Below are 17,952 nucleotides of genomic sequence, written 5' to 3'. Positions count from 1 at the left end.
GGGAGAGGAGACATATGTAAAACATTAGACAATAAATTTTAAAAAAAGAATGCATTGTTTAATGCCTGAAACATGATGAGCACTCGATAAATATTACCCCATGTTATCTTTTTTCTTAAAGCTTTCAGAGAAACTGAATATGCATCATTTAAAAGGAACAAAAACTAGACTGGCACCAAACTTCTCATCAGAAAGACTGAGGCTAGCTTTCTGTTCTGAGACAAAGATATTTTTCACCTCGACTTCTATATACAAATACATTTTAAATAACATAGGTCGATATGCACCAGTTAAAAACCACCAGAAACACACCTCTGGTAAAACAAGGTTGGGTTTATTTATTGTCACTGAAGAGCACAAGGCCTCGCCCTTGGGGAGCGTGGGGCTTTCTGTAAGGAGGTGTTAAGACAGGTCTTGTTGTGAGATTTCGGTTTGTGTTGAGTGATTTTGGAGAGTGCAAGGAAGCTGAGTTTGCTTCGGTGTGGGTGCTATCAGCAGATGAGAATAATTCTGTTATTAGGTATCTTAATAATTTTCATCCAGAAGTCAGGAGAAATGGAACAGGTAGTTCTAAAGCTTAATTGGTATGGGAGCAATAATCACTCTTGTTAATCAGGAGAGGAGATGCTGAACATTTTTATGACGTGCTCTGTGTTCCTGCTATTGTCTGTGCTCAGACATGATTTCAGAGTGATCCTACCTTTTTTTTATTTGCTCCATCATGGTCACAGAGTTACCTTGCCTGATGTTGGTGCTTTGTGAGATTGGTTATGTAAATAGGGAGCATTGCTGTTAGAACCAGGCCTGCCACCAGCAGTCAGTACTTCTCCCTTCTCAGTGGAATGGGAAAATAAGGACATTTTCAGACATGCAAAGACTCAGACATTTGCCTTACATACACTTTTTCCTAAGAACTTACTTAAGAATGTGCTAAAGCACAAACAATAGAGAAACAAGATAAAGGAAGATTTAGAATGCAAGAAATATTGGCACCGACCCAGGAAAGCTGGGCAACTGTTCCAGGAAGAAATCAGCCCAGATCAGAGAAAGGGTAAGAGAGACCTCCTAGAGAGAAAAGAAAGCGAAGGTGTGTCAGTACAATAGCTGGCTGGAATACAGAATTGAAAGCATAGAGTTATAGGATATATTCAAATAGTACAAGAAATAAAAAGGCAAAAATATGAAATAAAAGGAAAATTAGATTCCAAATAAAGCAAATGCAATTAAAGTATATTAACTATCTCTACCTGAATAGTTAAGTAATGCAAATATATGAGGAGTAATCTCTAGATCATGACTCAAAAACTTCAATGTGAATTACAGAATGTGAACAATGTCAACCTTGACTTGTCTGAAAACAAAAGTTTGAATGACAGAAGCCTACAGTGAGGAAAAGGGAGAAGCGCTAAAGGAAATAGCAGGGCAATAATATCACCACCCTGCCCAGGAGAATCTGCAACAATTTGATGGAATAAGATAACTGTGTTATTACATTACTCCAAGTTACATGAAAATCAATATAAATCTAAAAACTAGTTGTATAACTCTGTCAGGAGAATGCAGGATGATGGTATAATGAGGCAAATACTCATTTATCAGAACGAGAAGTCTAATGGGTCAATCAAGAAACAGCAACCTAAGCATACTTATTGAAAAGGTTGAAGTAACAATCAGAAAGACCAGAAATTGCCAAAAGAGTTCAAAGTCATTACCTCTATGCAACAGGTTTAGTATTCAAAAAGAATGCAGCAGGGGATCGGTTTTCTTCTTTCTAGATCCTTTTCTCTATTTGGTTGTTTTTTACATCCATAGATTTATTAAAAGCTAATTTTAAAAAACAAAAACAAAAGAAGCTGAGCTGGTGTTCAGTGGTTGAGCATTGGCCTATGAACTCTGAGGTCACCGTTTAATTCCTAATTAGGGCACATGCCCTGATTGTAGGTTTAAACTCCAGTGTGGGATGTGCAGAAGGCAGCCTATCAATGATTCTCTCTCATCTTTGATGTTTTTATCTCTCCTCCCTTCCTCTCTGAAATCAATAAAAATATATTTTTAAAAAGGCAAAATAAGTCATTATAAAATGATCGTGGCCATTGTTTAATAAATATTTACTGAATAAATTATTTACTCTAGATTAAATATGAGAAAATATAGTTTAGAATCAAAATTTTATCAGTAATGATTTGGACTGTTTTTAATTTCTTCATGGTCCAAAAAAGAGACAAATTTTTTAAAATGCAGTATAGCAGTTCAGCATGCAGATCCTTCAGAATTTATTAGTCACTTTTTCATCATGGGGTGCTGTTCTAATTTTACAACTTCTGAGTAACTAATACCATTGCCAGCAGGTGAATTGTCTTCTGCAATGAACTATGCTCCCTCTGTGTTCATCTGTCCTCCACCAACTTGAAGAGCAACAAATCTAGGACCCATGGCACCACATAGCTGAGTGCAGCTCCATGCACAATCCAAGACATGTGGAGAGACAACACCTTCCACCCACCTCTATCCACACAGGGCCACAGGGATCTGCACTGAGAACCAGTGCCTAGACCAGCCGTGGGCAAACTACGGCCCGCGGGCTGGATCTGGCCTGTTTGAAATGAATAAAACTATTGAAAAAAAAAGACCGTACCCTTTTATGTAATGATGTTTACTTTGAATTTATATTAGTTCACACAAACACTCCATCCATGCTTTTGTTCCGGCCCTCCGGTCCAGTTTAAGAACCCATTGTGGCCCTCGAGTCAAAAAGTTTGCCCACCCCTGGTATAGACACTTGTGCCTCTTCTTTCCACTGATGCCCTGGGGTATTCCCCACTATTGATGCTTCGATCCCAGAGATTCACTCAAGCACAAGGCCACTATACAGAATAATTCGGAAAGTCCAAATTGCAGATTACAAAAGAGTTTCCCCACAAATGCGAATGAGGTTTCTTTTTGGAGATATTTAGTCCAGTGGTGGTTGTTTTTGATCACCCAGTATCAATATTCCCTCCTTAGTAACATTCCCGTTAATGAGGAATCGCCTCCTTCCCCTTGGCTTTAGTTTCATCCTATATAATGAAAGTCCAGCGACCAATTGGCAGAACAACCAGAATGACCAGTCGACCAGTTGCTATGATGTGCACTGACCACCAGGGGGCAGATGCTCAATGCAGGAGCTTCCCCCTGGTAGTCAGTGCACTACCACAGTGGGAGCACTGCTTGGATGACCAGGATGAGCGACTGCTCCCACTGCAAACCCTGGACCAACGGGCAGAAGCCTGGGCTGCAATAGTCGCCTCCTCGCCCCAGGCTCCTCCTCCTCACTCCCTGCTGCCTCATCCAGATGCCCACAGGCCATGCAGCACTGCTGCTGGGCTCGCAGAGCTGACCCCAGAGGCTGAGAGGTGGTTTCATGGCCGCTGCAGGACTGAGGCCTACTCTGCCGCCCCTCAGTGCTATTATCCCTGGGCCCAGCCCCAACCGGATCCTCTGGAGAGGCTAGTGCTCCAGTTCCACGGAAGATGCCAGACCAGAGAGCAACCACTCAGAGGGCGGGTCCACAGCTGCTCAGCTGACTGGGATGAGCAACGCTCCCACAGCAGGCCAATCCCTGCAGGCCACACCCCCCACCAGTGCACAAATCTCATGCACTGTGCCTCTAGTAGGACTATCAAAGAAGAGATTGACCATCCCTAGCCAACCAGTAGGTTCATGACCCAAGGTCAGTCAACAGGCAGCTCCTTCCCTGAAATCCAAATCTCTAGTGGAGGAACCAGGTCACCCATGGCCCAGTTCACCCAGCCCTTTCAAGAACAGGCTGCTTCTGCTCTGCTGATGTGGCTCAGTGGTTGAGTGTATATTTTAAAAAAGAAAAGGTTGCTCCTGAAAGAGAGCATTGTTAGAGCTACTGGTATCCAGCCCTCAGGGGTGCTTAAGGTCTGCCTGTTTCTAAGTTTGGGTCTCTGCCCGTCAATCCTGTAAGATCTGGTAGTCTCGAGTGAGTTAGTTTTTGCTACAGAGAACCAAAGAATCCTAACTAGGTTCACAAGTAAATTGGTATCTTTGTACTTCTGATATAAACTTTATCCAAATGGAAAATAATGATATCATTAAAAATAATGTTTAATATATGAATGTTAAAAAGGAGAAAAAGTGATTTCTTTTTCCCCTCAGTGTATGACCGGTCAGACGACAATCATAAGTGTGTTTTCACAAAGAACAGAACTGGAGGTGGAAGGAACAGGCAAGGGGCTGTTTGTTGTTCTTGGGTGTACCTAAGATTTTGTGTGATTTTTCATGTGCTAGCCAGCATTCCAGAATAAAATTGGAATGCAGAGGGTAACAATGACATTACTGTACACAGGCATGCAAATCCATGTATAGATTTGCATACAACTATTTACTGCTGTGTTGCTGACACTTACGTAAAAAAGAACTTGGGGTGCTTCACTGGGCTGGAAAAAGTTTAGCTACATCAGAAAGCAATTCTAATTAAGCAAGTTTATTCTGTATGTATAAAAGGCTAAGTGGACTCACACATGCGTGATACATATAAAGCTCTTGCTGGCATCAATCGCATGTGTGTGTCCTTCTCCCCCTCAAAACAAGATTTGAATCATTCACAAATTATGGTAAATTAACCATCTCAAGTAATAATCATTGATACAACTTACAACCTGTCCTATCACAACAGTTTAAGAACCGTGATCTTAAATGAGGTAGATAAATATTTTAAAATTATCTCTTAAAATTAATTCTTTCACAGGGAAAAGAAAGGGAGGAAGAAATTAAGCTTTCTATAGATTTATCAAATCTACAACTGCTGCCTGGCTGGTATGGCTCAGAGGTTAGGGTCAATTTATGAACCAGGAAGTCACAATTCACTTCCCAGTCAGGACACATGCAGAAGGCAGCCAATCAATGGTTTTCTCTCATCATTGATTTTTCTATGTCTCTCTCCCTCTCCCTTCCTCTCTGAAATCAATATATACATATATATCCTAGTAGCTCAGTGCACAAATTCATGCACATTGAAAGGAAATTAATTAGAAGAAATACCTTAATATCACTATTTGGCCTTTCTCTGTAACAGAAGTGTCAACCAAATTCACGACCGACAATGACAGATCAAAAACACTCACATGTGATTGACGCCAGCAAGAGCTTTATATGTATCGCACATGTGCGAGTCCACTCAGCCTTTTATACATATAGAGTAAGCTTGCTTAATTAGAACTGCTTTCTGATGTAGCTAAACTTTTTCCAGCCCAGTGAAGCACCCCAAGTTCTTTTTTACATAAGTGTCAGCAACACAGCAGTAAATATCAACATGAAGCAGATTATTATTGTCGATATTGCAGGGAGAACAAAGGGTAAAATATTTAACTGCAGCAGTGTTTGACTATATTCTGCGCACATGTTCCTGGGCTGAAGAAACTGCAAAGAGGCTGGTGCGCTAGGCAGTGGTTCTCAACCTTCTGGCCCTTTAAATACAGTTCCTCATTTTGTGAACCAACCATAAAATTATTTTCGTTGCTATTTCATAACTGTAATGTTGCTACTGTTATGAATTGTAATGTATATATCTGTTATGCAGGATGGTCTTAGGCGACCCCTGTGAAGGTGTTGTTCGACCGCCAAAGGGGTCTTGACCCACAGGTTGAGAACTGCTGTGCTAGGGAGAGGAAACTGGGCGTTGCTACATGATGTCATTACCAGGCGCTCACAGCCACTGTTTCCAGCCTGGGCTGGACTGTGGGCCACATTTTGCGCCATGGCAGCATCAGCTGCGATTTGGTGGGCTGTCACCCTGGGTGGTGGCAGGGCCTGTGTCCCACTTGGGGGAAGCCGAGTGTTGCTTTGTCAGTGCCAGGTTCGCAGTGCCGTTTCTCTGTAAATGGCCAGTGCACATCATGGCATCTCCCGTGTTAAGTGTCTGCCCTGTGGTGGTCAGTGCACATCATAGCGACCGGTCGGACGTGTGGAGAGACACTTAGCATATTAGCCTTAATATATATTAACCTACAAGTGCTTTCCAAAGAAGAAGTTTGGGAGGCAAGACCATGGTGACAAGAGAACAAGTAAAATAAGCAAACTGGTGGATGATGGAGGGAGGGCAATGACGGGGAAGATGTAAAACATAAAGAAAAGGGAAATGTTAAATATATTACACAGGGAGAGGACTGAAGATTGAAATCATAAATAAATAATAAATGAAAATGCTACTAAAGGCTCTAATAAGGAAATATGATGCAAATAGGAAAAAAGAGTGCTGGCAGCTTGGTTGTGGGTGCTAGAACATGAGGGAGATGTACCACTTTCCAAACAACTGGTATTTTTAAATTATGTCTCTCAGGTTTTGTATAATAAAGAAGAGGAAAAAAGTGAATCTTAAATTAGATGTTATAAAATTTGAGAGGACACATCATAAATTCAGAGGAACTATGTGACAATTCATCAAAAAGGCATAAGAAATAGTGTGTTCTGAATGAGACAGCCAACCAAAATAAATTCTCATTTCAAGTAAAATACAGACTTAGTATAGAGTACAAAAATAAAACTTTTACCATATACTAAGTTTGAGAAATAGTTTTAAGAATTTAGAAATAAAGGTTTCTGATGAACTCACTATTTTCTTTTTTGAAACTATAAGATGAATTCTGAATTTGGTGAACAGGTGACAGTCTCAGAAAATGACACTTTAAAACTATTAAATTTATTGAATTGGCTAGAAAATTGTCTGGCAGTCTATCAAATGAATGGCAACACACAGAGATATTGTGGGTCCCTGATGGGTTCCCCAGGAGCCACTATTAATTCACTCTCACTGAGTGTAGAGAGCGATGATGCTCTCTCTGAGGTAGTAACTGCACAGAAATCACATTTCCCAAGTCCCTAGGAATCCAGGGCATCAGTCTCTTTATATTTAAGTCAAATGGATTTTGAGTTTTGTAACGACTTACCATCATTTAGGATTCAAGTAGGCAGGCCTCCTGCAAAACGTAGTTAAATTTAACAAGTAAAATTCCTCTGCTTGCTTTGTTTTGTTTACAGATGGAATGTAGATAGGAAAGAGAGAAGGAAAAGAAACCCTTCCAAGGAAGTCCCAGAGAAGAAGCGAGTGGGAGACACGGAGGGAGAGGAGCGACAGATGGTTCCTCAAAAATGAGTCCGCGCCAGCTTCTCGGCCTCTAGTGCACGTTGTTGCAGATTTGAAAATTCGCTTCCTCTGGTGAGTTATGTAGCCAATTAAATGTGAACATTCTTTATACCTTTTCATGCTTCTAAGGCAATGGGATTTGACATAAGTGAGGAATACAAAATATAAATCCCAACTTTCATTGAGGAAGTTACTTTTTCTTTTTTTTTCTTTCTTTTAAATATATTTTATTGATTTTTTACAGAGAGGAAGGGAGAGAGATATAGAGTTAGAAACATCGATGAGAGAGAAACATCGATCAGCTGCCTCCTGCACATCTCCTACTGGGGACGTGCCCGCAACCCAGGTACATGCCCTTGACCGGAATCGAACTTGGGACCTTTCAGTCCTCAGGCCGACGCTCTATCCACTGAGCCAAACCGGTTTTGGCTTCTTTTTTTTTCTTAAGATACCATTGAATAGAAGGTGTGGAAGTGGACATCCTCCTGATCCTAGGGGAATGTATTCTGGCTGTCGCTATTAAGTATGATGCTAGATGTACATTTTTAAAAAATATATTTTATTGATTTTTTTGCAGAGAAGAAGGGAGAGGGATAGAGAGTTAGAAACATCAATGAGAGAGATTGATCAGCTGCCTCCTGCACACTCCCCAGTGGGGATGTACCCGCAACCAAGATACATGCCCTTGACCGGAATCGAACCTGGGACCCTTCAGTCGGCAGGCTGACTCTCTATCCACTGAGCCAAACCAGTTCGGCTAGATGTACATTTTTTAAAGATGTTCTCAATCACATTGACAAAGTTCCTTTCTCTTCCTAAATTCCATTTTGGTTTTATTTTCACAGTAACACACGGTACAAGACAGACACTCTATGTTGCTGTGGGAATGTAAGTTTGCACATTCCGTCTAGAAATCAAATTAGCTATGTGTATCAAATGTTTTTATGCCATAGTTTATGTTGACATGCTTATTTCTACTTACCAGACTTAAGAAAGTAATATGATATATGGTTAAAGAGTTATTTAAAAATATATTCATCAGAATGGTATTCATAATAGTGACAAATTGAAACTAGCATAAGGTCAATGTTAAGAGAATGATTAGAAAAATTATGGTCAAATATAAAAGAGAATAATATGAAATTATTCCATTTCAATTTATGTAGGAAAATCCTTATTTAAAAAATATTACAATAAAGATCAGATCTGGTCCAGGAACTTGGTTTCAGAGTCAAGAAGGTGAAGGGAATGGATTTGCAGTGATGGGACTCTGAGACCCTGATCAGGGACATGATGTTGGGACCAGAGATTGGAGTGAAGACTCAAGTCAGAGTCACAAGACCACAACTCTGGGTTCAGTGGGGAAAGGGCTAGAACAAAATATTGGGGGAAAGAGAGCCATCAGTGAGAAAAGATAGAACACAGAGGAGACAGACCACAATATTTGTTTATTTTTTGCTTTTGCTTGTTATAATTAATAATGCTTTTTTTTTTCCGTGCCCCTCCCCCCCTCACTTCTGGCAACCACCAATCTGCTCTCTGTGTCTATGAGCATGGTAGGTATTTTGACTGTTTTTTTTTGGGGGGGGGGTTGCAACAAAAGCAAAAATAAGTAAGGAACTACATCACACTAAGAAGCTTCTGCACAGCAAAAGAACCCACCACCAGAATGAAAAGGCAGCCTAATGAATGGGGAAAAATATTTGCAATCATATATTTGATTAGGGGATACTACCCAAAATATGTCAAGAACTCATACAACTTAATGGCAAAAGACAATCTAATTAAAGATGGGCAGAAGATTTGAATGGACATTATTCTAAATTAGAAACACACAGATGGCTTGCAAGTACATGAAAAGATGCTCAACATCATTAATCACCAGAAAAATGCAAATCAAAACCACAATGAGGTATCACCTCAGAGTGGCTATTATCAAAAAGACACAAAATAACAAGTGTTGGCACAGACGTAGAGACAAGGGAACACTTGCACACTGTTGGTGAGAATGTAAATTAGTGTAGCCACCATGGAAAACAGTATGGAGTTTCCTTAAAAACATAAAAAATACAACTAGCATATTTCCAGCAATTTCATTTCTGGGTATTTACCTGAAGAAACTAAAAACAATAATTTGAAAAGCTGTATGCACCTCCATGTTCACGGTAGCATTACTTACATTATTTTTTAGTAAAATCATGCCTTTCATCACTCAGTGCATCAACTACCCCATTTGTAAACATAGAAATATTTGCCTGAATGATTCTCACAGAGGTGGCATAAGAATTCATAAAGTCTAGAAGAAACTTTTCCTTAGAAAAAGAAATTGCACAAGTCCAGGATTTTTCCTAAGCTACTAATTAAATATTGACTTTCCTGCAGAACCATATGGAAATATTATAATCCTCCAGCCTACCACCTGCATTCCAAATAAATGTAGGATAATCTTATCAATTTTGAAAGTACTTATATATGGAAGTCTAGCAATTTCTCTTAATAACTCAGTCCAATATAATTATATACCTGAGATAATGTTCATTATGACAACATAATGAAAAACAGAGAGTTGGAGATCAATCAATAGGAGACTGCAGTGTAATATATACCTAGCTAATCATGAAGAGCATTAACTAGTTTATATTGCTCAAATGAGAAGCTTGAGTATAAAAAGATGAATAACAGAAATTTTACCCCCAAATGAGTAATGTTACCTTAAAGGCCATGTTTGTTTGCTCTTATTATTGACACATACTCAATTTTTGGATTTAAACATACTGGGTTGTTTTCTGTGTTGACCTTCTCACATGAGAGAGTTCTTCAGACACCAGCTTATCCTGGTTTATCTCCCAGACATTCTTGCTCTTTCTGTCCCTGAACACTTCCAGTCCCCACCACCCCCATCCATCACATACCTGGAAGGGAGCAGCAGCAGTAGCAAAAGAACAAACAATATTTTGTTCTTCAGGATAAGCTCATAAATTGTGCCCCAGTCCTCTTTTCTGCTCTTTTACTCACCTCTGCATGCATTAAAAATTCTTAATCTTTCAAATTTTTCTTACATCAGCTCACTTTCCTTCACACACCTACTGATCTGTCTAGTAAGTAAACAACTAAAAGAGGAAACTGGTGCCTGATCTTCTAAACTTCTGTCTCTCCCTCCTCCAAGCCACCCCACTCACCTCCTCAATCATGTGAATCAACATAACAATCTTTTCCTGGATTTACAGGGCTTGCAAACTCCGCAGCCTGGCATCAATGACCCCACACTCTGACACTTTCATAGATTGGTTGTATTACTTTATATCGATCCTCTTAATTCGTATTCCTTAACAAAATCAATTCCTTTGAATTCCTTAAGGTCAACAAATTTGATTTTTTTTTCTTTCTTGAAATAGTTCTCTCTCTCAATGAACTATTTCAAGTAAGTAAAAAGTCTACCAAGTTTTTAAGACCTGGTCCAAATGCTATTTTCTCCATGAAAATATTACAATCTTTCCAAGTAGAAATTCTCTGTCCCTCTATTTCTATCTCTCATCATTACCACCAGCATGATCATTATTATCACCATCATCACCTTCATCACCATCATCATTATCATCATAACCACCTTTTCTATTCTCTCATTCAATTCTGCAAATGACAAAATGAGCTGGGAGGATGAATGGAGTACCGATTAAGAAAAGCGGGGCACACCAAAGGGCCAAAAGTCATCAGGCAACCAGCAAGCTGGCAAGAAAAGAGATCCCCCTCCATCCCTTCTCCCTGACGTTATGCCTGGTCAGATAAGACTGTGGCCCTTGGAAGCTATTGGAACACACTCATCTCGCCATGTGTGTATATTAGTAACAGGTAAGTCTGTCAGTCCATCACTAATATTCATCCGCTGCCTAATATTCCCAACCCCGTGGGGATTCACAGGAAAACCAAGTAAATGGTCACTGCCCTCATGGAACTTTCAATATTTTTAATATGTATTTATTGATTTAAGGGAGAGGAAGAGAGAGTTAGAAACATCAATAATGAGAATCATTGATTGCCTGCCCCCTAATAAGGATCAAGCCCGAAACCCAGGCATGTGCCCTGACCAGGAATCAAATTTTGATTTCCTGGTTCATGGATCGACACTCAACAACTGAGCCACACTGGCCGAGCAGAATGTTCACTCTTAACATTGCAAACAGACTTCTCCCAAATAAGTAAACAACTGGAAATGTGCAAAGTGTTTTTAAGAAAATCACCACACAGGAGTGTAACAGTCAATCTCTTCCATTTATGGGTGTGTGACCAGGGGCAGGACAAGAGCATCAAACACATGTATTAAGCATTCTGATATTACATTAAAGGCCCTTGGACAATGCTTGGCATATACTATCCTATCTAATAAAAGGCTAATATGCAAATTGACCAAACGGCGGAATGACCAGCCGCTATGACCCGCACTGGCCACCAGGGGGCAGATGCTCAATGCAGGAGCTGCCCCCTGGTGGTCAGTGCGCTCCCACAGGGGGAGTGCTGCTCAGCCAGAATCCCAGAGCGTTCCCAGACTGTGAGAGAGCACAGGCCAAACTGAGGGACCCCCACCCCCGAGTACCCGAATTTCATACCAGGCCTCTAGTGCTTTCAAGAAGTGACAAGGAACATGTAAAATAGCCCCTTGCTGAGGAAATATTTCCACTTCTAAATTCCATTTCTCATTTCACTCCAATGAGACTAGGAATATTATAAAAGGCACCACCCCTTTACAGTGTTGGTGTACCACCCCCAAAAAGTTGGTATACAAAGTGCCAAGGGTTCTAACTAATTCCTCTTTTGTTCCTCAGTACCTACCCTATTTGAAGTCTCTATAGACTCAGTCACTGGTTTATGACAAATGATAGAGTAACAAAGCCAGGGGATTTAGCGTTAAGAAAACTTGGGTGTAAGCTATGCTCTACCAGTGATTGAGAAAACCTACAACATCTGTGAAATGGAAATAATATTTGCTGAATATAATTTCTAGGCACCTGAGATGAGGGTGCATGACCCACGACAACCACTGGCAGGAGGACTGGGATACTTGAGCTTTGAGGACAAACAAGATTCAATTTTACATTTAGAGGGCATAGATACCAAACATGCACCTTTTAAGGGTAATGGGAAGGCATTTTCCCCGTTTGTCCTAAACACATTCTAAGCACAGACACAGAGCAGTGACTAACTTTCTACCAGCAACTTGGCTCACGATGGGAAACTGGGGCTGCCCGCTACTGTATGAGAAAATACCCAAATGGAGCTGACCTTGCCACCTGGAGCTCAAGTTCAACACAAAGGAACCTCAAGAGTGGACCTATTCTCCTTGTTGTATTGATGCTAAACTGGCAGCCCCTGTTGCTGCCTCACTTAGTTTCATTCCACACCCTCAACTCGGGCTTCCTTTACTACACCCTACAGTCTCTACATTGCTGTGCAGGGTTTTTGAGGCCTGGTTTTTGAGTACACCTCGGGCTGCTGGGAGTGTGCATGCACTTTGCACAAATCAGTCATGGAGAGCTGGCTCAGGCAGGAGGACTTTTCTCTCTCTCTCTCAAATAACTATTTGAGCATTAAAAACAGCATATTCTGTTCTCCTGCTAGGAAGGAATAATGAAAGCAGGGTGTTGCCTTCCCAGCAGCTCTCACCTTTGAGTCCTGCAAAGCAGAAATGATCCTCGGTCTGTAGGCAGCAACAGCCTCCAGAAGCTACGGGAACATTGCCAAGAGCCTGAAAAACCTCCACAGCTAATTGGGAACCGGCTTATTAGTGACACTTTTGAGAGCCAGGGTGCCATTGAAGAGAAACGAAGGAGAACATGGTAGGCGCTGTAGCCTGGAATTAGACTGTGGGAGGGAGGGCTGGTGCCTGCTCCTTGCAGGAACATTGCTCTGTCATTTTCTCAAACGCTGTGCTCAACGGGCTTGCCAAAGCCTGGGTCCTGGGAGGCTGCAGACAATACCTTTCCTTCCACTCCTCCTTGAACACGGCCCCCACCAGCCGCATTCGGATTCTGTGGCCACGTCAAAGGTGCCCTGAATTAGTTAGCCTCTTAAACACGTGTCTACATTGTTTGTGTAGCTGACAGTGTTTTGTTTCATAGTCTTTAGACAACTCTAGTAGCAAACAACCCCTAAGGTTTTGTGTAAATATGAAACACTCAGTAAAAAGAGAAAGGAGTTGAAGAATTTTTAAAATGTGTAAATGAACTTACATACCAGTCAGTTCATATTTAAGTGAATCATGTTTTTTTTTAGGAAAGTGGTGGCCAGTAATGGGCAGCTCCAGTCAAACAGAATGCTATGTCTGAATACTGCCCGAGTTTCTAGGGAAATGTTGTTCTGATAATAAACTGGGTTTCTCAGTTGTCTCCCCTCTGGAAGGATAGTGCCTGGTCTAGATAACTCTTCTTGACTTCTGTAGTAAGATTTGAACTCTCACTCAAAAGAAAAAAAGTTGAAGAAGAACCTGTGTCATTGTATATTAGCAACCAAAGCTGTGTGAGCTGGGTGAGTGGATGGAATCTGGTTGCTGCCTGATAGAGAGAAGCAAGCCTCTGCCCTAGAGTTAACTCCTAGAGCTCCACACTGGGGTGGGAGCAGCCCCGGAAATCTCTTCCTTAGGGTCCATCTGAGCACAAAGACTGAGACTTGGAAAACAGTTGACAAGCACCTGTTTGCTGCTTTACTCTGTTAATTGCCTCTCTGATCATTTCCAGAAAATTCATTCTTCTTTCATCATAATAATGACTTATCCTTTGCACAGTTCATAATTTAACCTGACCTGTGACATGAAAGGTTCCCTGAATCTCAAGGAAACTCCGTTTCTCTCTCTAGCTCTTTTTCTTCACACCATACATACATACATGCATGGGCATGTACACATGTGTATTTTAGGAGTATGCAAAATTGGATTGGTTGCCTACCCAATGGTTGCCTATTTTTCTAGTCCTTTTTTCATTGCTAGAACAGTTTTCCTCCCACAAGAGGACCTAAAATTTCAATTCAGTTGTAGGGGGCAATGTAACCGAGTCCTGCCGTGGCAATGTGATGATGGTTATGTGACCAAGTTCAGGAGTGGCTATGTGGCATGTTCTGGGTGGCCATGTCAGATAGTACTTGGATGGCAATGTGACACAGTTCTGGAGTGACCATGAAAACATTCTTGTGATGACCGTATAACACGGCTATGGGATGGTTATGTGACACAGCTCTGGGGTGGCAGTGTGCCATACAGTAGGATCACATGAAACATTTCTGGTCAATGAAGCCTAAAGAAGAACTCCTGGGAGATTCCCCCTCTTATATAAAGACGGGTATAGAAACAGGCCTTTCCCACCACTGGGACTTTTCCTTTCTCTTCTCACCTTTGAACAGATTTATATGAGCAAATAATGCCTGGGCTCTTCAACAGCTATTGTGCTGCGACCATGAAGGACATTCCATCCACTAAGGATGGCAGACAAATGAAAGGTTCCCGGAGCCTTGATGAATGGCCTGTTGAGCTAGTGCAACCACTGTTGGCCTGCCTGCCCCTCAATTTCTCCTTAAGTGAGATAATAAACTCCTCACATTTATGTCACATGCACATATGCACTTTTTATTTTTATTGAATATACATATTTTATTGCATATATACAGTTCTTCTAGCTGAGGAAATTATAGAATTTACCTGTAGAAATAAAAATTATTTTTGTAAGCAAAGATGCAATTCATTTTTGGTGAAGGTATGGGACAAAAAAAATCCATTTGAAACTTTGGAAAGAATAAAATGAGTAATCTCCTTTAGTTACATGAACATGAGATAAGCAGGCCCCCTGACTTGGAGTAAAGACGCATAAGACTTTTTGATTGACCAAGTCTTCCTCTAAATACTTTGTGGAAAGCAGCTCTAGGAAATGATTGACCAATTTGCATAAAAATTGCAAGCCTTCAGTCCAACTGTGTGGTTCAGTGGTTGAGCTGAGACCCATGAACCAGGAGGTCAGGGCACAGTAGGGAGCATGCTGATCAATGATTCTCTCTCATCATTGATGTTTCTTTCTCCCCCTCCCCCTTCCTCTCTGAAATCAATAATTTAAAAAACATATTTTTTAAAATCTCAAGTGTTCTGGGAGATTAAAAGTTGCCTAGTTCCTGCTCTCCAAAGTCTAAAATAAGGGAAATCAATCAATTTGCACTAAGGTAGCCAAAGCCACCTTTAACAAAATTACCTTGACCAGGATGAGACTAGGTTCACTCTCTAGAGTTCAGTGTTTATCAAGCTGAAAACTCTGCAGTTTCCATATCAGTGATTGTGATTTAAGAAACAATAGCTGAGCATGAAATCCAGAAATCTCAGTTTTTATGTGAAGGGGTGTGAACAAGCAAGGACAAACCAGAGCCAGTAGACAGACAATATCGTCTGTTAAATGCTACAGGACATGGATGTAATGTACCCAGTGGGGTTACTAGGTGACAATTTCCTGCTTGGTTTCTGTGTATGGAAATGGGCTGAACCACCTACCTCAAATAATTCTGAAGTATAAGGACAGGTTCTTGGACAAACAGGGGCTGAAGAGAACGGAAGGAAGAGTTAAAAATATTCCCACTAATAAAACTTGTGAAAAGTCAAAACATTAACTATAAATAAATAAATAAATAAATAAATAAATGCATCAGCACTACCACGTTATTGAAGTGGTGTATATAAGTATGTGCCTAATTCACACATATGTCTAAGTATCAAAGTCAAGAACTAGATGACAACTTTTAATTGTCCCAAAATAAAATGAGCAATTAAACATAGTGTGTTTTGTTGTTGTTTTTCTAAAGCACAGCTATTCCTGCCTAATATAATCTTTCTGGTCTTTGCAAAATGTTTTTTTCAGTTTCTATTTCTTAGCATGAAAAAAAGTATTTTTCAAGAAAGTTTTCTAAGGTCAAATAAACCCTCTTTACACTATTGAAACCTGTTCTTTGGAGGCAGGTTTTCGGAGCCTTTGTGATGTGCGGTAGGAATAGCCAAGGAGGGATAAATAGCTCCTCTAAAAATTATGTAACCACTGAATGCTTCCTCAGAAAACATCTCGTGAGACTAGTTTCTTGCAGAACATAATCTGAGAAACACTGATTTGCACTTTTAAATCCAACCTACAGATAAAAAATGTTTGTTACATATATTTTCTTAAATTGAAATATTCAAATTTATTATAATTATTGAAAGTTTAACCATATATTCCACTGCATTTTTACTCATCAGAAGCCCCTATACGATTTTGCCACTCTGGAGCTTTTAATATTAATGCATGGCTTGGTCTGTTGGAGTCATTTTTTAAATAAGTTTACAAATAATGAATAATACATTTTCTGAGTGCCCCACCCCTAAAATATGTGAAAATATGTTTTCTGTTGGCTCTTTGTGTAACATTCATCTTGGGTAGACACAAGATTATTAAATTCTGAAACCATGTCTTCAACATGTGATGCAAATGGGTTATGTATTGTTGCATAGAAGTTTGCAGCAAGCCTGAATTTCTTCTTTTCAACATAACTTTAGGGGATTAAGGGTGAGGAAAAGGCTTGGCGATAAACCATTATACTCATAGGCTATTTGTTTGTGTTGACTTACATTATCTAAACTGTTTTCAAGAATGTGTCTAGTGTGAGCATCAAAAACTTTTTGAGTGAAATTTGCAAAACACTTTAAATCTATATAACCAGTTTATTATGGTCTCAGCTTTGTTGTGCTTGAGAAATCTGTCAACCCAAAGGTCACAACTATTTTCTCCTAGTTGTTTTATAGCTTTAGCTCTTATGTTAAAGTCAATGATTCATTTCTATATCCTCTGCATTTCATGTAAATATTAGAATCAGCTTATTACAAAATAAAAACCTGCTAGGATTTTCATTAATATTACTTTGAATCTATAGAGAAAATGGGGGAAATTGGCATGTTAAACAATAGTGAGTGTTCTAATCCATTAATAGGTATATCTTTCCAGTTACTCAAGATTTTAAATTTCTCACTACAGTGTTTTATAATTACGGTATAGATATATACCATTTATCAAATTTGTCCCCAAATTTTTCATAATTTAATATTGATTTGAATGGTAAATTTTTGTTGCTTGTATATAGAAATACAATTAACTTTGCATATTTACCTTGCATCTTGCAAACTTACCAAACTCACTTATTAATCTTAATATATTCTTTTGGCAATTATATGAAATATTTTATGCCAATAATCATGATATATACAAATAGACAGTTTTGCTTCTATCTTTTTCATCTAGATGGCTTTTATTTATTATTTTTGCCTTATGGCATTTTACAGACCCTCCTGGACAATGTTAAATACACGTAATGACCGCAGATATACCTAGTTTTCCAGAAAAGTTGAGTAGAATTGGTATCATGACTTTCTTAGTTTTTGATAAAGTTCATCAGTAAAACTATCTAAGCTGGCTGCTGGAGTAGATGTCTAAATTAGTATAACTCCCTGGTCATACTCAGCATATAGGAATTGACCATCCATTGTCAGCCACTAGGTATGTTTGCGGGACTAAGCCATCTGACCCTGTTCCATTGGAGCCACCTCTAAAAATTTCCCAGACTTGGCTCACAGATGCAATATTTTTCTGTAGCTCTAGTTCAGACTCAGCCACCCCCAGGTAGAAAATGCCCCTGTACCATTCCATGGTGAGGAACATTCAGTTCATGCTTGACGTCATCTAATGTTTCCCAACTCAACACCCAAGGCACTCGCCAGTTCTTGATGCTAGGATCCTCTAACCCAGAAGGTAGCCTTTTCT

Source organism: Myotis davidii, unplaced genomic scaffold (genome assembly GCF_000327345.1).
Source record: "Myotis davidii unplaced genomic scaffold, ASM32734v1 scaffold226, whole genome shotgun sequence".
NCBI classification, from domain to species: Eukaryota; Metazoa; Chordata; class Mammalia; order Chiroptera; family Vespertilionidae; genus Myotis; species Myotis davidii.
This window is presented reverse-complemented; position numbering follows the sequence as displayed.